The 27,813-nt window shown below is 42.5% G+C and overlaps 1 long non-coding RNA gene across 1 annotated transcript; it reads left to right on the top strand.

The window, feature by feature from the left end:
• On the top strand, window positions 1-27,494 carry LOC117870751. Its single transcript, XR_004644029.1, has 3 exons — window positions 1-36; window positions 22,569-22,643; window positions 26,858-27,494. It is a non-coding gene; the product is annotated as an uncharacterized LOC117870751 (long non-coding RNA).
• The last annotated feature ends 319 nt before the right edge of the window (window positions 27,495-27,813 follow it).

The raw sequence follows: 27,813 nt of genomic DNA, 5'->3' as shown, positions 1-27,813 counted from the left end.
AGTCCACACAATGGAGCTTCCAACCCGGCCCCCTGAGTAAGTACGAGGCTCTAACCTAATTTACTCTTTATATTTTTGTCAAAATACCTTAAATCCAACTGTCCACTTCTGACAACACACTGATACCATAAATCATTGTCTGTAGCTAAGCTTGGCGGGCAAGACATCCACAGAGAGGCAGGGGCCTTTTGCTTATCAGCCATTTAAGCAGCACAGCAAAGAGGGGAGGCAGGAGGTGGGAATGTTGAGCATAAAAAGAGCAACTTGCTCACTCACTGATTAGCTGGGAATCCACATGTGAGAGTGTTCAACTAGCACTCAACTTTCACCATAACATAAATTACATCCGAAAAACTACATTAAAGGAACATTATGAAGGTTGGAAAGTCAGGCATTCAAAGGTTAGGAAATGCCAAAATGAACATGGACCAGACAGCCTTAATTCAGCCCCACCCCTGGGTGAATATTAATTGTGATAAAATTTATAATTACACAATCACTTTTCCCCCCCCATTGCCTTGGGTTTATATATATTTTGGGCTCTATACTTTTTCAATGGTTTTTACTGGGGGAGAGATTTGGCCCAATGTAATCAGTGTGTGTACACACTAATAAAGTCAACTTTTATCAGTAGTTGCTCACTTCTAATATTTGATGCACAGGAATTACATAGGGAAATACTACATTCTCTGCAGTTCCAGCGTTATACATTAATGTTGGTAAATGTTGTATTTGTGCATATAAGTCTGTACATACATGCAAGTATTACAGTGGTTGCACTTAAAAGTTTCTATCCATTTGAAAGTTTTTAGTGGTTTTACTAGTATTGAACAGGGAGCCATCTAAAGAGGAAGCAAACATCCAGGAAGCAGAAGAAGATCTTGATATCAACACGGACACCCCAACTAAGGAAGAGATCATTCAAGCTATCAAATCCTTAAAAAAATGGGAAAGCTCCTGGCAAGGGTAACTTGAATGCAGAATTGTTCAAGATAAATTCTAAATTAGCAGCATCTATCCTGGCCCCTCTATTTACATAAGTCTGGGAAAGGGAAAAACTGCCAGATGAGTGGACCAATGGGGTTATAGTGAAGATACCAAAGAAAGGAACTCTCAGTGATTGTAATAACTGGCATGGTATCACACTTTTATCTGTGCCAGCAAAGTATTGTGTAAGATCATAGTCCAGCGTATATCAGAGGCAGTTGATAGCATTCTCAGAAAAGAGCAAGCTAGTTTTCAGAAAGGGTGTGGATGCACAGACCAGATCTTTACTCTACGAAACATAACAGAACAGTGCTTAGACTTTGAGAAGGCTTTTGATAGCATTCACAGGATCAGCCTACGGTACATTCTGCGGGCATATGGAATTCCTTTCCATATAATCAACGTCATCAAAAGCTTCTACACCTCTACCCCAATATAACACAAATTCAGATATAACCCGGTAAAGGAGTGCTCGGGGGGGAGGGGAGGGGGGAGCGGCGCACTCCGACAGATCAAAGCAAGTTTGATATAACGCGGTTTCACCTATAATGCTGTAAGATTTTTTTGGCTTCTGAGGACAGCGTTATATCGGGGTAGAGGTGTATTTCAACTTTACATGCAGGGTTGATCACTGAGCTGTTTTGAAGTCAAAACAGGAGTGTGTCGTATCTGCAATCCTCTTCAGCACTGCCATTAACTGGGTAATGCGACATACAACAGAAGACATGCCAAGAGGCATTAAATGGACACTCTTCTCATCCCTTAAAGACCTGGACTTCTCATATGATGTCGCTCTCCTATCACATGCCCAACACCATATACAAGAAAAAACAACTCAACTCAAGGCATTCAGCCAGCAAATTCGACTGAAGAATCAACCACAGTAAGACAGATATCATGACCTTTAATATTGCCTCACCATCACCAGTACGGATAGAGGATTATGTTCTCACCAATGTAGAAACATTCACATACTTGGGCAGCACCATCAGTCAGGACGGAGGAACAAGCCAAGACATCCGGAACAAAATCAATAAAGCCAGGAACACCTACAGGAGCTTAAATACAGTCTGGAAATCATCAAAAACACAACACCAAAACCAAACAAGATTTAATCAGAGCTGCGTACTTTCAACTCTACTTTATAATGCAGAATGCCAACGAATGAGCAAGTATGGCATGTCCAAACTGTCTTCATTCCATACAACCTGCTTCAGAATTTGGCCCAGAACAATCTCAAACTAAGATCTATTGACACAGTGCAGCCAAGAGGATCTGAGGCCCATCATTGCCAGGAGGTGTTGGAGACGGATCCGTCACGTGCTTTGGATGGAAACCGATTCCAACACCAGAGTAGCAATAAGATGGACACATGAAGGCAAGTGAAAACTAGGCCACCTGAAAACCAACATGGCGAAGAGCTGTGGAAGCCGTCCTGAAAAACCTGGGGCACAGCTGGAGAACCATTGAAAGACTTGCCGCAAACAGAAAGGCGTGGAGGAGCTTTGTCACTGCCCCAAACGCCAGAGGCGTAATAGGAACATGATGATGATGATCAGTACTCCATATTATGCAAATAGAAAGTTTATCTCAAACCAGTAAAAACTTTTAAAATAGTAGAAACATTTCTGTTGTGACCACTATAAGGCTGTGTATAGTACTGTCTGACAGGTTTCAGAGTGGTAGCTGTGTTAGTCTGTATCAGCAAAAAGAACGAGGAGTACTTGTATTTGTTAGAGACTAACAAATTTATTTGGGCATAAAACCCACTTCATCAGATGCATGCAGTGGAAAATACAGTAGGAAGATATATATATATATATCTTCACACACACACACACACACATATATATATATACACACACACACACACACACACACACACACACACACACCGAAAACATGAAAAAAATGGGCATTGCCATACCAACTCTAACGAGACTAATCAATTAAGGTGGGCTATTATCAGCAGGAGAAATAAAAACTTTTGTAGTGATAATCAGGATGGCCCATTTCAAACAGTTGACAAGAAAGTGTGAGTAACAGTAGGGGAAAAATTAGCATGGGGAAATAGTTTTTACTTTGTGTAATGACCCATCCACTCCCAGTCTTTATTCAAGCCTAATTGAATGGTGTCCAATTTGCAAATTAATTCCAGCTTATCTCCATAAGCCCCTCTCCAATATGATTTATTTATTTATATTGGCCAAGAACAAGAAAATGTCCATTTGTAATTAAATAAGAGACCCTTCTTTTTTTAAAATATTGGTGAAGGATCTTTCATGCCAAAAATCTTGTTGCATTCAAGGCACAAATTTCAGTTGATTTGTAACAGCTGTGTTAACTGATTTATGTTTAGATCTTTTGATTTATATATGTCTCTCCTTTCCCCATGGTACAGCTGCCCACAGTGAGTTTAGTACTGATTTTACATGTAATATTCTGTTTCATAGGCAACACTTGGAAAACAACTCAGAGGTCAAGAAAATTGCAACAATGTTGTGTTTGAAAAACAAAATCATGAAAATGTAGATATTGTTGCACAGAAATCCATATTAATTACATTATATTTTAGAAACCTAACGTTAGTCTTTTAGCTAAGCAGTGTTACACTGCTGTGGACACAGGTTTATGGTCTGATTTCCACAGAGCTTTTTTAAAGTTGAAGATAAAAGTGACCTGAGAGACCCCCGTGTCAGAAATCAACTTATTTCATCTGACAAACTGATTTTGTCTGGCTCTGAATGTTCATCTGTTGGAGTTATCTTAATCCCCACATTTTAGCAACATGATCGTCCTCTCCCATAACCATGGTGTCTCAATCCATGAAGACCTGATTGTTGTGAATCCTCCTTAGTCTTTGCACTTGTGATAACGACTGTATAAAACCAAACAGCAAAATCTGGAATGTTACTGTTCATGTAGTTAGGCCTCCTCATGGACATCTGTATTGTTTTAGAGGGGCTAAAGCAGCTAACTTAGGATCAGGATCTCAACTTCTTCAGAGTTCATTGATGCTTCTATCTAGGGTTTTGGTTCAAGCCCAGCCCTAATTCTGTCTGGGCCTGGTGTTTGGTCACAGCCTCACCTTGATCCCAATGCTTTCCTATTCAGCCTCTGATTCTCTTTTTCTATGCTTACTACCAGTGATGCTCAGCACCTGTCCAGGTAAACATGAAGCTTCTTAATGGTTTCTTCAAGCTGTGTGGCAGCCTCTGCAACCCACTCACTGTTAGCTGGAGGATGGGTGGCAAGCAGGCTCTCTTTCTTTTACTTGTACATGGAAAAATCCTATATTGACATCCCCTATCATCCCAAAGATGTCCAAAAAGACCCATTTGGTGCTTCAATGGGGACAGACCAACTCTTTTTGGATAGCCTGGCCTGCTCCTAGCATTGAAGTCAATGGGAACAGAGTATACTCAGCACCAAGAAGTCACAAAATCTAGCCCTCCATCCTTTCCCCAGTTTTAATAATCTTCATAACTGTTGACATATTTTTTCTTTAAAATCATAAAAAATGTGATCCTCAACCACAGACAGTGAACAACAAAGGGAGCACAAAGGGGTGAACTGAGACATACAGAAGCAACTTTTACTGCTGAGTATAAAACAACATGGAACCCCAAGCTGCCTCTCGTTAGGTTGAGAGACTGAGCTGATCAGTGTTCGTCCTGTTTTACCGTTCATTAATGCAGTTTGAAATCCTGAGATTAGAAAGTCAAGGTACAGTATTATGATAGCACTACTACATGCTTACATAGCAACTCAATTCAGAGGAGCTCAAAGCATGTAAACTGAGTCAGTATTGTCCTTATTTAACATGCTTGAAAAACTGAGATGTAGCAAGGTTAAGTGACTGGCACAATTACACAGCAAGTTTAGAGAGGGATGTAATGGGACTAAAATCTACTGATTCGTGTCTCCTGCTCCAATGCTGGAAAGATATGGGGCTAGATTGTGCTCTCGTTTACAAGAGTGTAACTTCATAAGTGGCTGGATAGAAACCAAGTAAGTACTAACAAACACCTGGGAAATAAAGACCAAGATTTGTGTGGCATAACTCCATAATTCACCCTATTTTTAGGTAACCCACTGGCTAGTGTGTGTTACATATTCTCATTTATGCCTGATCCACAGAGGATATATGTTTGCTGCAGCCTTCAGCTGCATAGCTTGACTCTTTCATTCAAACTGTAGCAACTCATGCTGCATCTTGATCTGGATGTCCCCAATTCAAATCCTGGCTTCTGCACCTAGATGGCAGTCATCACACTTACAATGGTGCATCTGAGAGTAGAATCTGGACTTCTGTGGTCCTAATCTAACCCTGTGGGACCTAATTCAAGCCAGTGGGACAGGATAGGCATCAGAGTTGTTAAGGCTACAATCAATAATGAGATTTTGAAAATTTTGGATTAATTAAGAAAGGAGAAGCATGACATCATTTCAAGGGCTGTACAGCAAAATTTTCAAAAGCACCTAAGTCACATTTGAACATGGGATTCAGGCACTTCTGAAAATGTTACCTATAGTGGTTTAATTAAAACCATGCCAGTGCCATACTTAAATATTCAGAATATTCAGAGCTTACATGACTGGTATTGGAAGTTCTGAGCATCCTGCATTGATGTTGAACTCAATGAACCTAGTTCTCTCTCTCTCTCTCTCTCTCTCTCATATATCGTAAGGTCATTGGCATTCCTCCTGATTCACACCAGTGTAGGTAAGAGGAGAATCAGGCTCAGTAGGAATGGAGGGCAGTCAGCACCTTCCTGTAATGTGCTGGTATCTTCTGGATCAGGGCTCAATTGAAGAATCTTTTTTTTCCCCTCATTTGACTTTTTAAAGACACTGACAGCAGTATCGTAGAAACACAAATTAACCAGTTCTGTCTCCCGGATTCCAGAAGAAGAGAGGAACCATGCAAATTTTAACTTCCCAGTGCTTTATGTAAGAACATTCTAGGTTTCAATCCAGTTGGATTCAACATTAATTTTCACCCAGAAGTTAAGGTTAATTTTTTTTAATACCCACAATATCTCAAAGCAAAATACATTTTAATCTGCACAGTTTCATCTTGATTTATGTGGCTACCAAGAATATTGCATGATTTTGATTAAAAACTATGTAGCAGTGTCACGGGATGGTCCTCTGCAAGACTTTTCTCCCCTAAAGTACAAATCACATTCCCTCCAGACCATCTTCACCACCCTGTGCTTTATTATACTGTTCCAGCAGGCTATTGCCTGTCATGCTATTTATATAATTGTAAGTCCCAGCCAGGTCCCCATCTTACTTCTGGGGGGGACAGGGAGCAGTACTAGCAGCAGCGGTGGCCAGGTCTGCCTTCATTCAGATGTTCCACCCCCACCAAGGCTTCCTTTCTCTCCATTTATCTGCTCCCAGCTGCTGCAGTTGCTTTCCTAATTAGCCCTTCAGCTGTGGCTCCACTTGTTAATTGAACCTCTATTTAGGTCCCAATTAACCTATATTGGTAGGGATCAGCTCCTGACTCAGAACCCCTGTCACAAGCAGCCTGTGCTTGCTCAAAACATATTTTCTTGTCATATTCTGAGATGACACAATACGTTTCTAATGCTGATATACACTGTCTGGGTGGGAAATCTAAAACACAGATATTTATGGGAGGCAGATGCCTGGGAAAGAGGACAGCCAAAAGAGACGAGAGTGATATTGGACAGTAAATTAGAAATGAACATACAGTGCAATCATGTCAAATTAAAAAGCAATAGCTTTGTTTGGACTTCATGCTCAGAAGCATCATGTTACAAACTTCGGAGGTGATGGTCCCTTTTTCTATGGCAGTAGTGAGAATGTTTTAGGCTAAACTTAAAGGAAAACATCTTAATACTATGGAAGAGTTTGCTGAGAGGAAGTAGCGGAAACCCCAATACACAAGGCCAAGATTTTCAAAAAGGGGACCCTTAAGTTAGGCTCCACGTTTAGGAGCTTGAATAAGTCACCGGATTTTCAGAAGTGCTGAATGTCACAATCTGGCCCACTGCTACTCTCTGGACAGATGCCAGTCTGGTGTGAGTGGACCTAACTGGTAGATCCACATATTTCTAATCTAAACCTATTGGCGCTATATGACTGGTCACTTTCCCTAGCTCTAGGTCTCTCAGGCATACGCCCAGGTGCAGAACCCATGTTTGACACCCTTCTTGGATGTGGGATCTTTAGAACATAGGACCAGAGACACAGCTCTCCTGAGCACCTTCCCCCCAGAGTCTACCTGGCTGTGGGATCTCTGGTTTCCAGATAAACCCTTCAGGGATAATATGACAAATACGCAAGGAACTTCTCAACCACAAACACTTTACTTTTGAAAGCACTACAGCATTATAGTGTGAAGAACTACAAAATCCTGAACACAAGCCCCTAAAGCTGATCTCACCCTTCCAGTGAAACCTGCATTTGGTCAGCACCTTAAGCCAGGCACCCCTTCTTGCCTCCTTAGCCAGGTCTCCTTTTGCAGTGGTCTGGTTTCTTGCTAAGAGAAGCATCCCTCTTGTAAAACAACCCCTGACCCCCTTTTGCCCACATTCTTCAGCTGGGAGAGTTCTGAGCTCCAGCACCTCTCCTGCCCCTGTTGGCTTTTGTCATTCAAAGTCAATGGCTCTACCAGTACAAAAAACATTGTTCAGGAAGAGGAGATGGCTCTTGATTGCTCTTCCTTAGCCTCTCAGATGGCACCTAGTGGAAAACCTAAGACCCTGCTAGAAAATGGATGCTCTAATCCACAAAGAGGGCTGCAATATTACATGAGGGTCATGTAAGGGGTAGAGCCCCTGAATCAAAATGGGGTTCACCAGACAACATGATGTTCCCAATTTGTCACAGACATTTCCCCAATCGGTCACACTGAGCACCTCCCGCTGCCATCACATTAGCCTACTGAGAGTTGTAAGGTGTTCAGAACTTTTTAAAATTGGCCATTTTATTTAGGTGCCTAAACACAAATATTTGAAGCTAATTTGAGACTCTCCGTTTTAAAACTCTTGGCTTGTGACATTAGAAATTAGACTGTTGAGAAGAATCCTGCACTGGCCTTCATGAACAGACTAGACATGACGTAAAAAGGTCTTTTCCTTCTCTAATTTCAATGATTCTGTTAAACACTGGGGAGGCAGGAAGTTGAATTAGCCTCAGCACCACATTTTCACAGTTGGAAGATAGGATAAAGCAATACGGTAGCATTATCAGTAGACTAGTGCATGCCAGCCAAACTTTGTCCATGCAGGCAAGCGGAGGATGTGAGGAGCAAACTGTTCTTTGGGCAAGATACTGAAATGAATTACTTTTTCTGGTTTTAACTTTAAAAAAAAAAGTCAACAAGACAGAGAACAAGCTTTTAAAAAGGTGGTGAGTAGTGCCAAGGAAAGATAAGGAGATGTTTAGATTTTAGAATTTTTAGATTTTTTCCCCCTGTAAATATTACAGTTTTTAGTGGGACTGGTTTATCTCCATTATATTTTGCAAGATTTCTTTCTAGCATCTAGCAATAATTACTGGAACTTATCACATAATAAACCTCCCATATTGTAAGAGTTGATGCCAGAACACCAAACAAACAATCGTCATATGTTGGAAACAGTACTGCACACATGCTACTAACTTTTCCTCAGACCCAGTCATGGATCCAGGTCAGAGCATTAGACTGGGGGCTGATCATTGCTGTTGAAGGCATCAAGTTCCTGGAGAGTGCACTCCTCCACTGTCTGTGAGACTAAGCCCTTTCCTACTTCCTTCAACAGCCAGAACAGCTATGCATTTGGGTAGCTATTTTTAAGTGTCCATGTAAGAGATGGAGCAGCATCTATCAAGTACAAATTTCCCTGTGCTCAGGAAGTAAACCACCAACATTAATTCATAAGACGAGATCAATCACTTTATCAGTAAATAAACTTCGGTTCCCTTCCTTTTTTAATGTATTTATTTATTTTAAGGAAGCAGCGATTGCGAGTTCAGATGATGGCTGCCCAAGTGATAATGTGTGGGTCTGTGGTTTGGGAATAGATCAGCAATCCTCATAATGAATCTTAACGGGTTGCTGAACCTGCAAGAATGGGGATATGTTTTTGTATGATTGACTGGCTGCAGATATGTTGGGGTCTGATCGTGAGAGGAGAGAGCATCCTAAAATCCACATTGACTTCAAGATCACTCAGCAGCAGCCTAAGACACACAGCTGAATATTTTTACTAACCACACCACCTCACTTCTAGTAGCGAAAATATGTAATAATTGCTGTAAAGTGTGACAGTGGTATATTATATAAAATTCCAGTATTTACAGGGCTCTTATGCAGCATGGGGCTGTATAAACTATTCCTTGTTTTACCAAGGATATTATTACACTGTGTACATAGCACAGGAGGGCTGACGCTGGTTCAAACTACTGTGCATGTTTTTCTCTCCCCCTCCCCAACTTCCTAATTTAAAAATCTGTACGACTTGTACTTCTTGTTTTTGCAAAATGCCCCAAAATGATCATCTATCATTCTTTGGGAGGGTAATTAATTGGCTGTTTTTTTCTTCCTTCAGAAGGAGATTTGTTGTGTAGTTTCCTTTGCTTGTTTTGGAAGTTGTTCTCTAGAAATTATCTAAGCAAGGCATAATATCTGTAAAGGTTATTTGTGGAGTAACACAGTCCAAGCTGCTAACCAAAATAAAAGCACAAGGGCTGTCTAGTGTGCAGCCTGGAATGGGCAGAGGAAACTATTTTCTTTTTGTTTTGTCAAGAACGACCATTCTGTGGGGAGGAAAAAAATTAAAAACTTGTTTTTAGATTAACAAAACTCAATTGAAAAATGCATCAAAGTACCAGGATTATTTTCTTTAGCACCGAATATTTGAAATTCATGACCTAATGCTCAGGTGGCCAATTTGCACTGTACTCAGGCAGTGCAAAGCAGCTGGAAAGCTGCTCTGAAGAGCAACTGGGGATTCCCCTAATGCAGAGGAGTCCCTTGGTAGCAGAGATATATGTGTAGCTCTTCCAGAGTGTGAGCCTAAGGGTGCCGTAAGACTTTGTCTTCACTGACAAAAAAAAGGTGTGTTTTACCATGAGATAGTTAATGCATATTAGTTATCTCGCTGTAAAAACATAACAGAGACAAGGTACTGTAGTTTTACTGTGAGGTAAACTAGGCAAAGTCAACCGGGCAGGATTATAGTGCTGACCTTGCCTGGCTACCTCACAGTAAACACTAGAAGTGCCTTGTTTCCACTTAGGATTTTACAGCAAGATAACTATCACGCTTTAGCTGTTATCCAGCTGTAACAAAAAACAATATCTGTGTGTCAGTGAAGACAAAGCGAAGTTACATCCAAGGCTGTTGTGGCTCCCATGTTGGGGTTCCCCTGAGACCTCTTCCACTCAGTTCCCCAAGAATTCAGTCTGACTCCAGCCTCGTCACTCAGGCTGCTTTATTTGACATACAGCAAAGCTATGCTGAGTTGATCACACTCAACCACAGGGGGTGGCTATAGGGCATACCGCACATCCAAAGTTACACAGCAAACTTCTGCCTTTATATACATTTATACATTACATTGCATCACATGTTTTGGGATTCGCTTGATCACTTTGCAGGAACCAATCCCTGTATAGCATGCTCTCTCCATACATGTCCAAGCACAACTTATTCTTTACCTCATTTTATATTCCAGGCTTATCTTATTCATTGGTATCTTGTCCATTGTACATTGTTCCCTGGGTGTTCCCCTTATTTTAGCTAGTACAGACATTCTGTTTCCAGCCTGCTGATCCATTTACCTCCATAATCCTGACTCCCAAGAAATGAGGCCTCCTCACCCATTTCCAATTACTCATGTCAAGCCAGATCCCATATGCCCTAGGATCATAAGAATAGAAAGGTAGCTTACAGCCACCTTCCCCAACTCGCAAACAAGAGTCCAGTGTGGACTGTACCCAAGGATCTGGCCTTTCTTTTTCCCATTTAATAATGGTATAGTAGTGCTCACAGGGTGCCCACACGTACAAGAAGAGCTAGCCCCTGCCCTGACGAGCTCACCATCTGAAAAGAAAGGCAACAGACAGAGGTTGAAGTGAGGGAGAGGAATACATACAAAATGTCTAGAAAATAAATATTCCCACCTGTCTGTCCCCGTCCACTTTACCAGCTGACTAATTTCTTGTAGAAGCTGGCCTTGAGAACAGATTTGAAGGTCTCTTAAACCAGTGGTTCTCAACCTTTGTTCATCTGCAGACCCCTAAACATTTTTGAAGAGAGATGCAGACCCCTTTGGAAATTTCAAATGGAAGTGAAGACCCCTTTGGAAATCTATTGTTTGTATATATATAGTTGAATTCTGTTCAGTCAGGTTTCAGTCTAAGTCTTTTGTGGACCCCCTTAGACATGGTCCGCAGACCACACGTTGAGAACCACTGTCCTAAACCATTCTCTTTAGAATACTCTCCTTCAGCTACTGTGGAATAACTACACAAAGCAACACTAGAATTAACAAATGCATTGGTTTTTATTGTTTAAACAAAACATTTGTTTTGTAAAATATTAAATAAACAAAATATAGTGTTGGAAAAGAATAATGAAAGTAATAGGGACCACTATTATTTCTATTCATAGAATTGTAGCATGTAGAGGCTTCCCTCTGAATCAGAGCCCCATTTGTACTGTACAGAAACACAGCAAGAAAAAGAAGGCCCTGCACAGAGTTCACAATCTAAATAGATAAGGCAGACAAAGCATGGGAGAAAGTAAGTATTCTTCCCATTTTGGAGATGAGGAGATAATATGAGCACAGAGAGATAAAATGTCTTGTCCCAGGCCACACAGGAACGCTGTGGCAAAGCCAGGACTTGAATGCCGATCTCCTGAGTCTCAGCACATTGCCTTAACCACAAGGCCAAACTACTTTCAAGAAGGTGGATTTTAGCAAACTCAGGGAGTTGGTAGGTAAGATCCCATGGGAACCAAGTCTAAGGGAAAAAACAACTGAAGACAGTTGGCTGTTTTTCAAACAGGCATTATTAAGGGCACAAGAGCAAACTATCCCACTGCATAGGAAAGATAGGAAGTAAGGCAAGAGACCACCTTGATTTTACCAGAAGATAGTCAATGATCCAAAAATTAAAAAAAAAATAAATAAAAAAAATCCTACAAAAAAGTGGAAATGAGGTCAAATTACAAAAGAGATACAAATATAAACAAAGAACACAACTATGTAGGGACAAAATTAGAAAGCCCAAGGCACAAAACAAGATCAAACTAGCTAGAGACAAAGGATAACAAGAAAAAAATTCTACAAATACATTAGAAGCAAGAGGAAGACCAAGGACAGGGTAGGCCTGTTACTCAATGAGGTGGGAAAAACAATAACAGAAAATGTGGAAATGGCAGAGGTGCTTAATGACATCTTTGTTTCGATTTTCACCAAGAAGGTTGGTGGTGATTGGACATCTAACATAGTGAATACCAGTGAAAATGAGGTAGGATCAGAAGAGGCTAAAATAGGGAAAGAACAAGTTAAAAATTACTTGGACAAATTAGAAGTCTTCAAGTTACAAGGGCCTGATGAAATACATCCTAGAGTACTCAAGGAGCTGACTGAGGAGATATCTGAGCCATTAGCGATTATCTTTGAAAAGTCATGGAAGACGGGAGGGATTCCAGAAGACTGAAAAAGGGCAAATATAGTGCTCATCTATAAAAAGAGAAATAAGGACAACCCAGGAAATTACAGACCAGTCAGCTTAACTTCTGTACACGGAAAGATAATAGCCCAAATAATTAAGCAATCAATTTGCAAACATTTAGAAGATAATAAGGTGATAAGTAACAGTCGGCATGAATTTGTCACGAACAAATCATGTCAAACCAACCTCATAGCTTTCCTTGACAGGATAACATGCCTTGTGGATGGGGGGAAGCAGTAGATATGGTATATCTTGACTTTAATAAGGCTTTTGATACTCTCTCACATAACCTTCTCAAACAAACTAGAGAAATGCAACCTAGATGGAGCTACTACAAGGTGGGTGCAAAACTGGTTGGAAAACTATTCCCAGAGAGTAGTTATCAGTGGTTCACAGTCACGCTAGGGGGCATAACGAGTGCCCTGCAGGGTCCTGCAGGGATCAGTTTTGGGTCTGGTTCTGTTCAATATCTTCATCAATGATTTAGATAATGGCATAGACAGTACACTTATAAAGTTTGCTGAAGATACCAAGCTGGGAGGGATTGCAAGTGCTTTGGAGGATAGGATTAAAATGATCTGGACAAATGCGAAAAATGGTCTGAAGTAAATAGGATGAAATTCAGTAAGGACAAATGCAAAGTACTCCATTTAGGAAGGAGCAATCAGTTGCACACATACAAAATGGAAAATGAGTGCCTAGGAAGGAGTATTGTAGAAAGGGATCTGGAGGTCATAGTGGACCACAATCTAAATATGAGTCAACAGTGTAACACTGTTGCAAAAAAGCAAACATCATTCTGGGATGTATTAGCAGGAGTGTTGTAAGCAAGACACGAGAAGTAATTCTTCCACTCTATTCTGCGCGGATTAGGCCTCAACTGGGGTAGTGTGTCCAGTTCTGGGTACCACATTTCAGGAAGGATTGGACAAATTGGAGAGAGTCCAGAGAAGAGCAACAAAAATGGTTAAAGGTCTAGAAAACATGACCTATGAGGGAAGATTGAAAAAACTGAGTATGTTTAATCTGGAAAAGAGAAGACTGGGGGGATGGGGGGAGGTTGAGGGAGAGACACGACATTATAACAGTTTTCAAGTACATAAAAGGTTGTTACAAGGAGGAGGGAGAAAAAAAAATTTTGTTCTTAACCTCTGAGGACAGGACAAGAAGCAATGGGCTTAAATTCAGCAAGGGAGGTTTACGTTGGACATTGGGAAAAAAAATCCTGTCAGGGTGGTTAAGCACTGGAATAAATTGCCTAGGGAGATTGTAAAATCTCCATTATTGGAGATTTTTAAGAGTAGGTTAGACAAACACCTGTCAGGAATGGTCTAGATAATACTTAGTCCTGCCATGAGTGCAGGGGACTGGACTAGATGGCCTCTCAAGGTCCCTTCCAGTCCCCTAATTCTATCATATTATACCCACTGAGCTCTAATATTAACATGTTCAGACATCTTGTGGCAAGTCATTTAAGGGACACTGCTTAGGTGTAAAATTGTATATATATTCTCACTCATATATGCTTACTGAAGTCAGAAGGGACCATCTAGTCTGACCTCCTGCACCTTGCAGGCCACAGAACCTCACCCACCCACTCCTGTAATAGACCCCTAAGCTCTGGCTGAGTTGCTGAAGTCCTCAGATCATGATTTAAAGACCAAGTTAAGCAAAGTCATCATTTACACTAGTTTAAACCTGCAAGTGACCCAGGCCCCATCCTGCAGAGGAAGGCACCCCCCCGCCACACACAGGGCCTCTGCCAATCTGACTTGGGGGAAAATTCCTTCCTGACCCCAAATATAGTGATTAGTTAGACCCTGAGCAAGTGGGCAAATCCAACAGGAAGATACCTGGGAAAGAATTCTCTGTACTAACTCAGAGCCCTCCCCATCCAGTGTCCTGTCTCCAGCTGTTGGGGATTTTTGCTACAGTCAATCAATGATGGGCCACATGCCATTGTAGGCAATCCTGTCATACCATCCCCTCTATAAACTTATGAAGCTCAGCTTTGAAGCCAATTAGGTTTTTTGCCCCCACTGCTCCTCTTGGGAGGCTGTTCCAGAACTTCATTGCTCTAGTGTTTAGAAACCTTTGCCTAATTTCAAGCCTAAACTTGATAGCCAGTTTATATCCATTTGTCCTGGGGTCCACATTGGTGCTTAACTTAAATACTCCTCTCCCTCCGCTGTATTTATAGAGAGCAATCATATCTCCCCTCAGCTCTCTTTTGGTTAGGTTAAACAAGCCAACCTCTTTGAGTTTCATTTCATAAGGTAGGTTTTCCATTCCTTAGATCATCCTAGTAGCTGTTCTCTGCACCTGCTCCAGTTTGAATTAATCTTTCTTAAACATGGGAGACCAGGACTGCACACAGTATTCCAGGCAGGGGCAGCTCTAGGCACCAGCAAAACAAGCATGTGCTTGGGGCCGCAAATTACCAGGAACAGCATAATGCTGGGGCCCCAGCTCCGACCTGGGGCAGTGTCCTGCACTGGATCCTATTGTTCTGATCGCGTGCCACCGGGGCTGTGCGGCGGGGCATGGGGAGCCGGCTCATTGGGGAGCGTGTCCCTGCCGCTCTCCCACAGGCAGCGGCCAGCCCCCCTCAGGCAGGAGCCGGTAGCACAGCCCTGCGCCAGTCACGGAGCGCAGGGTTTGGCGGCAGAACATGGCAGCCGGGCGGGCCGCTCCTCCAGCGCTGGCTGCGGTCTCTTTCTCGGCTTGTCCCCACTTCTGCCTCTGCCTCCTCCTCCCCCCTGCGCCGTCTTCTGCCGGGGAGGGGAGCGGCAGCCCGGGCTGAGCCGAACTCGTGCCGCTGCGCAGGCCAAGCCTGCGGCTGGCTCGCGGGGGTCCCTGGGAGCGGAAGGCCTGGGCATGCTGCCCTGTGATCACCAGCCAGCAGCTGCTCTGCCCTGGACCCCGGCAGCCAAACCCCACAGCTGCCCCAGCTTGCTCCGTGTGAGAGCTACAGGCGGTGCCCCCTGCCCGGCTGGCTCTGTTCCCGGCCACGCCATGGGGTGACCGCCCGGGACTCTGGGGTGTTGCTGAGTCTGTCTCAAGCCAGGCTCCCCGGGGTCCGCTGCCCCTCCAGCCACGGGGGCCCTAGGCCAGTGTGGGAGGCGGGCCGCAGCCCTGCTCTTAGAGCCTCCTCCCTTTCCCTCCCGTCCCTGCATAGCAAGACATGGGACCGTGGGCAGGGATTGGCACCGGGGGAGTGGAAGTGATTGTGCCCTGGCTGGAGGGACCGGGCAGCCCCCCCCATACCCGCTGCTTGCTCCTGCCAGCACAGGGCTGCGACGCCCAGCTCCAGAGGGCAGCATCAAGCCCCCGGCGTGCTCACAGGGAAGGAGAGACAGGAAGCAGAGCTGTTCGGTGTCTCCCACGCAGCTCCAGGCCCCTCTGGCTACTCGGCAGCGAGAGACAGGCTGGGAGCCCACCAGCAGCGTGACTTGGTCCGACCCGCACGGACCACATGAGGCCTGGGGTTGGCGCTGATGTCCTGCCTATGCCAAGGCCTCCGACACAGGGGCAACCCTAGCTCTGCCCAGGCAGACACAGCCCAGCTTGCTCCTTGGCCGGCCCAGTGAGTAATGAGTACACGAGTAGGAAATTATTTTATGTCACTAACTACAAATTCTCTGTGTTAATTTTTTAAAAATTTTAAACAATCAAAAACAAAACAAAACATTGCAAAGTGTAAATGTGTAAAAGCCAAAAAAAAAAAAAAGGGGGGGGGGGGGGGGGGGGGGAGTTGGGAGGCGGCCAAATATTTTTTGCTTGGGGCGGCAAAAAACCTAGAGCCAGCCCTGACTCTAGGTGAGGTCTCACCAGTGCCTTGTATAATGGTCCTAACACTTCCCTGTCTCTCCTGGAAATACCTCACCTGATGCACCCCAGGACTGTGTTAACCTCTTTCATGGCTGCATCACATTGATTGCTCACAGTCATACTGTGATCCACCAATACACCCAAGGTCTCTCTCCTCTTCTGTCGCTTCCAACTAATAAGTCCCCAGCTTATAGCAAAAATTCTTGTTATTAGTCCCTAAATGCATGACCTTGCACTATTACATTTCATCCCATTTCTATTACTCCAGTTTACAAGGTCATCCAGATCTTCTTGTATGATATTCCGGGCCTCCTCCATATTCACAATACTTCCCAACTTTGTGTCATCTGCAAATTTTATTAGCACACACCCACTTTTTATGCCAAGGTCAGTAATAAAAATGTTAAATTAAATTTGTCCCAAGACTGATCCCTAAGGAACTCCACTAGTAACCTCCCTCCAGCCTGACAGCTCACCTTTCAGTGTGACCTGTTGCAGTCTCCCCTTTAATCAGTTTCTTATCCGCCTTTCAGTTCTCATATTAATCCCCATCTTCTCCAGTTTTGCTATGTCTTACTGAGATCCAGGTAGATTAGATCTATGCATTTCTTTTATCTAAAAAAAATCATTTACCTTCTCAAAGAAATATTAGTAACTTTTGTTACTGCCTCTTGAATACAAGAATTGAAACAATTGTAGAAAAATCGTCAATTACTTTCTATCATTTAGGCTACTTACTTTTTGCAATTCACCAAGCTTGGAACAGATCTTTTAACTTTAGGAAACATCCTAACTGCCCTTTCTTAACTTAATCACCTGTTAATCACTTGGTTTATAAACAAAATTCTGACTCCCTGTCTCAGAGGCGCAAACTGGGAGCAGTCTCCTGTCTCCTCTGCAGAAGGTTACATTGCCCACTAAGGCTGCCTGCCAGAGGTTTGCAGTTTGGGGGGACAATACCCCCTTATGCCCCACCCCAATTCCACCCATGGTTGTAAGTGTCGCAGTTCTGGGCAACTGCACCTATATCCCCACTATACAGTCCAGCCACTCTCAGGCTTCCAGCTCCTCAGCAAGTCATCTTTCTTAGGTGAAGAGTCACGTGTCTCTCTCCCTCCCCCTCCCGACTGGTGAATTGCCAAGCTGCACAATTCTCGGCCTCTTCTGTGAATTCCCCTGCAGAGTCAGACTGCCTCAAGCAGGCCTGCTTTACTTTTCTCCTCAGAATGTCAACAGGGTAAGTGCCACAGTTAAGTTGCCACACAGCTCTTTCTAAGCAAATACATTTATTCTTACGGTAAATGCATTACAGAGAAAACATTAAAAGAACCTACATGAATACTAATAAGTTTACCAGCAATCACCCCACCTTGAACAAGGACTGTGGCAGGTGAACAGTCCTTCAGACCACACCTAGGAGTTTTTTCTGTGGTTATAGGTTCATAATCATTGTTTCACAACAAGCGTGAATTTGACTGTCATTGCTATAACCCACCTGGGTCTTTGAAGAGACGGTGAATAGATAATCAGCCAGACTATGGTTTTTTCCTCAAGGGACAGCTTCAAAAGGATAGATCTAGAGATAGGTAATTTGCATTCCCCTCTTCCTAAGTATTTTCTAGGAATACCACTTAACTTTGTCTAGCACATTTTCAAAAGAGTACACTTCCCAGGGTTTATGTTAGCCATGTTTTCCCCTTAAAGTTACATACAATTCCCCAGTAATACATAAACGTTTGCATTCTTAATACAATGAACTCTTAGGATGCTTAACCTTAATCCAATAAGGTTTACCTGGATATTGCAGGAAATTGCCATACCTGTCATAGTAAGCTCTTTGGGGCAGAGACCTTTTAAATATTTTTGTAAACTGTACATCTCATTTTTGATATATAAATAGTAATAATTTTTAACAAGCGGCCTTACATGATGAAATGTATGATATGGGTATATTCCTATTTTAGATGCGAGTCATATAGCTCTGCCATGCAAACAGTGATAATTACTGTGGCATTTCAGATTCTCACTAGGTAACAGCACATGCATAGAGGCTCAGGAAAGTAGTGAAGCAACCACAAGATTTCAGAGAAGAAACCCATAGCTTCTGGATCCCTGAAAATCAACTGAGAAAGAGAAAAGCAGGATAAAGTTTGGATCAACCTTTAGGAGGTACTCTGGCTGGCTGGCTGCAAGGCAGCTGACCTTTTAAAAGGTTATAAAAGCTGCTTTGCTTAGGGACAGTGTTAAAGGGGAAGAAGGTGTTCTTAGGAACAGGAAATCTTTATTGCTGTAGCTACACTTCATCTGGGGGAACCGGATGGAAGAGGGGAACTACCTACTGCCCAAATGAATCCTGGATGAATTACACTAAGATAAATAGGTCCAAGATTTGTCCAGGTGTGCATACCTAGGCCCATGGTACAAATAAAATGCCATGACTCCTGGGATCTTCGAAGCATGCTCACGAGTCCATCACAACATACAAGACAGAGCCTTTCTTTTACAACAAAAACAAGTCGGGAATGAACCACTTCCAGAGGATGGGTTGAGATGCTATAGAAATTGAGGATTTTTTCAATAGACTATTTTTGGGGAGGTTGAAAATACAAACAACATTTTTATTTATATTTTTTAAACTGGCAAATTTTATTTTTGGTTGCAGTTTAAGTAGGGCACGGTAGCGGAAAATTCCATTTGACAAACATAATTCAGCTCTTTTCTTTGTAATGAAACAGAATGCAATTCACAGCTTTTGTTTAAGTATGTCCTTGAATAGTATGTATTGTCTGCTAACTGTCTGCCTCCGTTCATCACTTTTGAAAACAACTGTGGTAATTTTAGATCCCTTTAGGTGGCTCGGTATTTTCAGATGAGACAGTCCATCTATCTATGCCAGTGCATTAGTGGCTTGACAAAGAGTTTTTCCATCACTAACACAGGATCATAGCTTGTATGTTGACCCTCATGGATTCAATTCAGAGCATTTGATCTCAGAACTAGGCTGGGATGAACAATTAAAAAAATCTAATCAGGTGATGGCATGAAGGAAGAGATAATATAATAAACAGAATGACTGTCTCAAACGTACTTATCTCAGTTTACCATCAAGTAGTTTTTTTAATATATGTGAGGAAATGGATCTGCCTACAATTGTCAGACTGAAGTTCAGGTAGATAGATAGTGAGTCCATTCACGCTTTTGTCCTCCCTAATATTGAGCATGAAAATCCCCACTAGAGATCCAGAGTACAACATGTAGAGTGGCCTAGTACTTCTGAGCAAGTAGAGAACCAGTGCACCTAAAATAGCAGATTCCTCTTCGAGTCAAGTGCTCCTCTGGATTATGGCAAAATCACTATGATCTTTTGGGACTCAATGGGGGCCTGCTGTTTGTTTTCCAAGTACTTACCAAAGTACCACAGTGACAGACTGAGATGGAGTCCCTTATTTAAGCACAGGATGGGTAGGGAAGAAGCAGCCATGGGGAAAGCTTCCCCACGCTGCAGTGCCAATGCATGCCTCAGCCCTGATTTAGAGGATTCTCCTCTGACGGTGAAAGCATAATTGAATCCCTTTGGACTATTCAGTTCTTGGCCTTTCTGCTGAGATTGAGAATCAGAGTCAACTGCAATGGTAATCTGTGAAATGTACGCCTGTCAGTTAGAAACTGGACTGACAGCCCAACCTTATTTCACAGAGGCCACCAAGCAGCAATTGAATGACTACTTTCAGACCCTACCAACCCATGTTGGATTTGAACTGGAGACCTAGAGGAGAAAACTCCTGTATCCCATTATGAATCCCTTATGGCAGTTAGGTCTTCTTGACCAATTAATCTATCCTGACTTTCCCCGTTTTCTTGATTTTTTCCTGCAGGTTACAGTAGCTTGGAATGCAAGTGAATAGTCCTACTGCTCCAGGGCCAATGCCAACAAAACAAATGTAAGTGGCCCTTCCTCAGCTCTGGCAATTTCCCTGCGACCCCCACCATAGACTTAACGTATCACTTCTGAGTTGTCTTTGTCTCCATGAGCCTGTGAAGCAAGAGTTGTGATTGACGTCTGAACCTCAAAATTAAGCATCCCCCTATTTTACAAGTGACATTTTGCTCCTTTTTGGCACTGGAGTCATTTACTAATTTTTTCCAAGATGTCGAGTTACAATGCTCCACATAATCTGAAACCCCGGCACCTGTTGATTCATGCCTTTATTTATAGAAGAGAAGATCCCCACTGAACATCCACAACTACAGGTTGTGACAACCTCTCAAATGCCTTTTAAAATCCACAAACCTCTGCCCAGTTAGACTATTCTAAGAAAGAGCATATAGCCATTTTTTCCCTAAGTGAATTTAATCTTAGAACTTGCTGCCACACTTTGAGAGCTTGGTGATGGAAATTGCTGTTAACTTGCTTCACAGAAGAGAAGAGTATCCCAGGTTGTAATCGAACACAGACGCTAAAAGGAACATGGAATTACATATATCAAAGTGGAATTACATACCTCAAAGCCTTTTAAACTCAAAGGAGCACTAAACTCCAAGGCTAAATGTTCCTCAACATTATCTGGATACCAACTGAGGGTACGCTGTGGTGTGTTGAATAGAAAGGGGATTGTCACCTGTAAATGGGCATGCATGCCCTGTAGTGCCCCCTGATGACCAAGTGTGGCTGTGCTGAGCCAGCCTCAATTTCTCATTAGCTCAGGCTCCCTTAAAAAAAATCCATACAGGTCACATGTTCAAAACATTCCACCTTCTGGTGTCCTATTTATTACATCTAGCATAACGTCTTTCAAAAGAAAGCTCAAACCTACAAGGTTTTCATTCCAGTTTCAGCTGGGCCTGGCCCCTCCTCCATTGCGGTCTGTCCTCTATTTAACAATTCTTTTGCCCCAGTCTCAAGCTGGGCCCAGCCCCTCTTCCCTGAGGGTCTGTCTTCCCTTCAGAGTTCCAACCCTCTTCTTCTTCAGTCCAAGCTGGGACACAGCCCCTCCTCCCTGGGGGTCTGTCATCATGTTCTCCCTGCACCTCTTGCTTGGAGTTGAGCCTCTTTCATAGGCCTTCCCTTCTGATGTCTTCTCTCTGCTGACTCAGGGCCCTGCAATATCCATCTTACTCCCTACGATATCTGCAGACATCACTCCCAATCACCTGCAGCTGTTTTCCCTTTTATAAGGCCCAGGTGCCAACCCCACTGAGTAGCAGGTCATCAAGTCCAGGTGCACTGGACCCTGCTCTCTTTCTCATGGGGGGGCCAAGTCACACTGTGACATTAACCCTGTAGAAGGCCTCAACTCCCACAACCTACAGACTCAATGGGTGCCGAAGTGGTTGGCTTGGAGCCAGCTAGGCTTCACTTGTTTCTCCCTCACAGAACCTCTAGGACAAGTTAATGACGACTAACATTAACTTGCATAGGTTTCCCTTTTTGTGCTGTCTGTCTTCTCACCATACATGGTTTCTGATCTTCCCTACAGTGTAGTCTGGTCTCCTCAACAGAGACCCTGTTTCTGCCGTAATGTTCTTATGATATTTAAATAAAGTTCCCTCGGTTGCTATCTAATGTTTTAAAAGGGTTTTGCACCCAGACGCACACCAAAGAGAAAGTGACTGCCCAGCAACTAAAAAAACAAAAACAAAAAAACATTCAGACAGACTTCAGAAATGAGCTCAGGCAGTGGAGTCCAGAGCCAGATTTGTCTGTAAATTGCAATTTTTCTCTTCAGTGTTTTGGGTTGTTTGGGTTTGGTATTTCAATTCAGCCCATTAGAGAGCAAAGCCCAAACTGTAAGGTTCAGATCCTGTTCTTTGCCAAAGTTGCTACTGATGCTATAGTTTCAGTTTAGGGGTCTCTGTCTCTCATTATACTATATTATACACACAAAAATAACATTAAAAGACTATTAAGGTTGCAAAGCCAAGCACTCTAAAGTTAGGAAATGCTAGAATTAAGGTTAACTATGCAACCTTAATTTAGCCTCTGTGTGTGTAAGCATTATGATACAGACTTTAATTACATGGATCACATACTATTTTTTCCATAGATTCCCCCCGCTTCTTTCAGTGCATAGGATGGACCCGCTTTGAAGATGAATCAGCGCTGTGTAGTGAAGGAGAAGGTCAGTAAAGTGGGGATAATAATGCCCCCTCATGCCACAGAGGTGTTGTGAAAATAAATTCATTAATGTTTGTGAAGCACTCTGATGCTGTAGTAACGAGCCCCACAGAAAAGCCCATGAGGAAACTAATAATTGTCTTCAGAATAGTGTGCAGTAAATAAGGCCTAGGCCCACACATTGACAATGGGGGGGTGGGGAGGAATATTGAATAGCTGCTTGTAAAGTGAGCACAGCTCATCCTGTGCATGGGCGGGGGGGGAGAGAAACAGTATGGGATCATGTAATTAAAGAATGTAGCATAATGGACAGCAGGATGGATTAAGGTTGCATAGGCAACCTTAATTCTGGCACTTCCTGACTTATGAGTGCTTGACTTTACAACCCGAATAATCTTTTTAACCTACTTTAAAAAAAAAATAGGTACATTCACATACAGCTCTTCCCTGCAGCATGTTAAAAGCTATATGCATAAAGATAAATGTAAAGCACCTTTTTATATCCATCTTTTACTGAATTGCATCTGTGTATTTTTTAAATACATTTTAATTTGGAACCACAATATAGTTGACCACCATTGCATTAAAAGGCCTGATATAAAGCCCCTTAAAGTCTATAGGAGTTTTTCTATTGACTTCAAAGGACTTTGGATTGTACCTTTAGTTTCTCTATGCCGAACAATTAAGAAATGAATTAATTAATCCTAATCACAAACAAAAATTGTATCTAGACAATATGTAAATTGACATTAGTATAGCTAGTTGTACATTCCACACATTAACTTAGAATCCTAGAATATCAGGGTTGGAAGGGACCTCAGAAGGTCATCTAGTCCAACCCCCTGCTCAAAGCAGGACCAATTCCCAACTAAATCATCCCAGCCAGGGCTTTGTCATGCCTGACCTTAAAAACCTCTAAAGAAGGAGATTCCACCACCTCCCTCGGTAACCCATTCCAGTGCTTCACCACCCCCCTAGTGAAAAAGTTTTTCCTAATATCCAACCTAAACCTCCCCCACTGAAACTTGAGACCATTACTCCTTGTTCTGTCATCAGGTACCACTGAGAACAGTCTAGATCCATCCTCTTTGGAACCCCCTTTCAGGTAGTTGAAAGCAGCTATCAAATCCCCCCTTATTCTTCTCTTCTGCAGACTAAACAATCCCAGTTCCCTCAGCCTCGCCTCATAAGTCATGTGCTCCAGCCCCCTACTCATTTTTGTTGCCCTCCGCTGGACTCTCTCCAATTTTTCCACATCCTTCTTGTGGTGTGGGGCCCAAAACTGGACACAGTACTCCAGATGAGGCCTCACCAATGTCGAATAGAGGGGAATGATCACATCCCTCCATCTGCTGGCAATGCCCCTACTTATACAGCCCAAAATGCCGTTAGCCTTCTTGGCAACAAGGGCACACTGTTGACTAATATCCAGCTTCTCATCCACTGTAACCCCTAGGTCCTTTTCTGCAGAACTGCTGCCTAGCCATTCGGTCCCTAGTCTGTAACATAAGAACATACATAAGAGCAGAAGAACGGCCGTACTGGGTCAGACCAAAGGTCCATCTAGCCCAGTATCCTGTCTACCGACAGTGGCCAATGCCAGGTGCCCCAGAGGGAGTGGACCAACAGGCAATGATCAAATGATCTCTCTCCTGCCATCCATCTCCATCCTCTGACAAACAGAGGCTAGGGACACCATTCCTTACCCATCCTGGCTAATAGCCATTAATGGACTTAACCACCATGAATTTATCCAGTTCTCTTTTAAACTCTGTTATAGTCCTAGCCTTCACAACCTCCTCAGGTAAGGAGTTCCACGAGTTGACTGTGCGCTGCATGAAGAAGAACTTCCTTTTATTTGTTTTAAACCTGCTGCCTATTAATTTCATTTGGTGACCCCTAGTTCTTGTATTATGGGAATAAGTAAATAACTTTTCCTTATCCACGCTCTCCACATCACTCATGATTTTATATACCTCTATCATATCCCCCCTTAGCCTCCTCTTTTCCAAGCTGAAGAGTCCTAACCTCTTTAATCTTTCCTCATATGGAACCCGTTCCAAACCCCTAATCATTTTAGTTGCCCTTTTCTGAACCTTTTCTACTGCCAGTGTATCTTTTTTGAGATGAGACCACCACATCTGTACGCAGTATTCGAGATGTGGGCATACCATCGATTTATATAAGGGCAATAATATATTCTCAGTCTTATTCTCTATCCCCTTTTTAATGATCCCTAACGTCCTGTTTGCTTTTTTGACCACCTCTGCACACTGCGCAGACATCTTCAGAGAACTATCCACGATGACTCCAAGATCTTTTTCTTGACTCGTTGTAGCTAAATTAGCCCGCATCATATTGTATGTATAGTTGGGGTTATTTTTTCCAATGTGCATTACTTTACATTTATCCACATTAAATTTCATTTGCCATTTTGTTGCCCAATCACTTAGTTTTGTGAGATCTTTTTGAAGTTCTTCACAGTCTGCTTTGGTCTTAACTATCTTGAGCAGTTTAGTATCATCTGCAAACTTTGCCACCTCACTGTTTGCCCCTTTCTCCAGATCATTTATAAATAAGTTGAATAGGATTGGTCCGAGGACTGACCCTTGGGGAACACCACTAGTTACCCCTCTCCATTCTGAGAATTTACCATTAATTCCTACCCTTTGTTCCCGGTCTTTTAACCAGTTCTCAATCCATGAAAGGACCTTCTCTTTTATCCCTTAACTTAATTTACGTAAGAGCCTTTGGTGAGGGACCTTGTCAAAGGCTTTCTGGAAATCTAAGTACACTTGTCCATATGTTTGTTGACCCCTTCAAAGAACTCTAATAGATTAGTAAGACATGATTTCCCTTTACAGAAACCATGTTGACTATTGCTCAACAGTTTATGTTTTTCTATGTGTCTGACAATTTTCTTAACTATTGTTTCGACTAATTTGCCCGGTACCAACGTTAGACTTACCGATCTGTAATTGCCGGGATCACCTCTAGAGCCCTTTTTTAAATATTGGTGTTACATTAGCTAACTTTCAGTCATTGGGTACAGAAGCCGATTTAAAGGACAGGTTACAAACCTTAGTTAATAGTTCCGCAACTTCACATTTGAGTTCTTTCAAAACTCTTGGGTGAATGCCATCTGATCCCGGTGACTTGTTACTGTTAAGTTTATCAATTAATTCCAAAACCTCCTCTAGTGACACTTCAATCTGTGACAGTTCCTCAGATTTGTCACCTACAAAAGCCGGCTCAGGTTTGGAAATATCCCTAACATCCTCAACCGTGAAGACTGAAGCAAAGAATCCATTTAGTTTCTCCACAATGACTTTATCGTCTTTAAGCGCTCCTTTTGTATCTCGATCATCAAGGGGCCCCACTGGTTGTTTAGCAGGCTTCCTGCTTCTGATATACTTAAAAAACATTGTTATTACCTTTGGAGTTTTTGGCTAGCCGTTCTTCAAACTCCTCTTTGGCTTTTCTTATTACATTCTTGCAACTATTTGGCAGCATTTATTTCTTTTTGCCTCACTAGGATTTGACTTCCACTTTTTAAAGGAAGTCTTTTTATCTCTCACTGCTTCTTTTACATGGTTGTTAAGCCACGGTGGCTCTTTTCTAGTTCTTTTACTGTGTTTCTTAATTTGGGGTATACATTGAAGTTGGCCCTCTATTATGGGGTCTTTAAAAAGTGCCCACGCAGCTTGCAGGGATTTCACTTTAGTCACTGTACTTTTTAACTTCTGTTTAACTACCCCCCCTCATTTTTGCATAGTTCCCCCTTTTGAAATTAAATGCCACAGTGTTGGGCTGTTGAGATGTTCTTCCCACCACAGGGATGTGCATGGGATTCTTCCATCCTAAGTGCAGGACTCTGCACTTGTCCTTGTTGAACCTCATCAGATTTCTTTTGGCCCAATCCTCTAATTTGTCTAAGTCCCTCTGTATCCTATTCCTACCCTCCAGAGATCTACCACTCCTCACAGTTTAGCGTCATCTCAAAATTTGCTGAGAGTGCAGTCCACGCCATCCTCCCAAACTTATAAGTGTGCTATTTGTCAACTGCATGGCAATTAGTTAGCACATGTGAAAATGCCAGATGATAGCTTTATAATCTGAGACTGTAAGCATGAGAAAAGAAATTGGTAGCTAACCAAAAAACTTTCATCATGGTTTTTTCATATAGTGTGATGAGGATTTGTTTCATTCTCTCCACAGAAATGGTCTTGCAGAGTTTTTCAAAACAGTTTAAATCCAGAAATCAAACAAAACACTAATGAAAAGTTGGACTGGAAAGACTTCATTTTGGCCTAAAATGGGACTGAGCTAATGCCACACTGTGGTATATCACACAAAGAAGGTACATGAGAAGAAAGGGTTTGCTTAGCCCTATAGAACTTCTGTGTGTCTGTATCTCTAGGGTTGGTTATACTCATCATTCTGGTATGCAAGACTTGAGCTGGAACAATTGAACAAAAAGCATATCCTGCTCTGAGAATCATAAAAGTCTTGATGGACTACACAACACGAGTAATTCCAGGTTCTTACTGGGAAAAAAATTAAGAATACAAGGAGACATATTGCAGCAATTCCTTAAAAATCTCTCTCACTCCTAATGAGAAGACAAATTCCCACACGGCACCCATTAAAAACTCCACAAGTAGGGAGGGGGGAAAAGGGATATTTCTTGCTGTCAGTGCCATTAAATAACACCTTGGGATAACACTTATGTGACAGCAGGATACATTAGTGAGCACACAAGTATTCTAGGGATAGCAGAAGATAAACGTTGATACACTCGTTATCTATACCTGTGAAGCTCTGCAAGTGAAGTAAGCGGAGTCCTCCAAGCAACTGTCATGCAGTCAAAGCCCCCCTCCCCCCACTATCCATGTTAGCATTTTACACCCTCTCGTAAATAACCTTACTGATGCAATTGTGGGACTACTACTGAAAAAGCAGCAAAAGCCAGGAGAAGACAGTAAAGCACTATATATGCTTTCTTCAAGCAGTTTAAGAAGCCAGAGGACTTAGAGGAGTAGCTGAGAAGTGGACAACAGCCAGAAGTGAGACTGAAGATAAGAAGTGGTATTTCAGCTAATGTTACTAACCAGCCAAAACAGAACAATTATGTAGAAAGCTGAAATGAAAGAGTTGTTTTAAGAAAAGCTGCC

The sequence above is a fragment of the Trachemys scripta genome, chromosome 1, assembly GCF_013100865.1.
Source record: "Trachemys scripta elegans isolate TJP31775 chromosome 1, CAS_Tse_1.0, whole genome shotgun sequence".
NCBI classification, from domain to species: domain Eukaryota; kingdom Metazoa; phylum Chordata; order Testudines; family Emydidae; genus Trachemys; species Trachemys scripta.
Note: the sequence above shows the minus strand (reverse complement) of the source record. Positions and strands in the feature narration are given on the sequence as shown.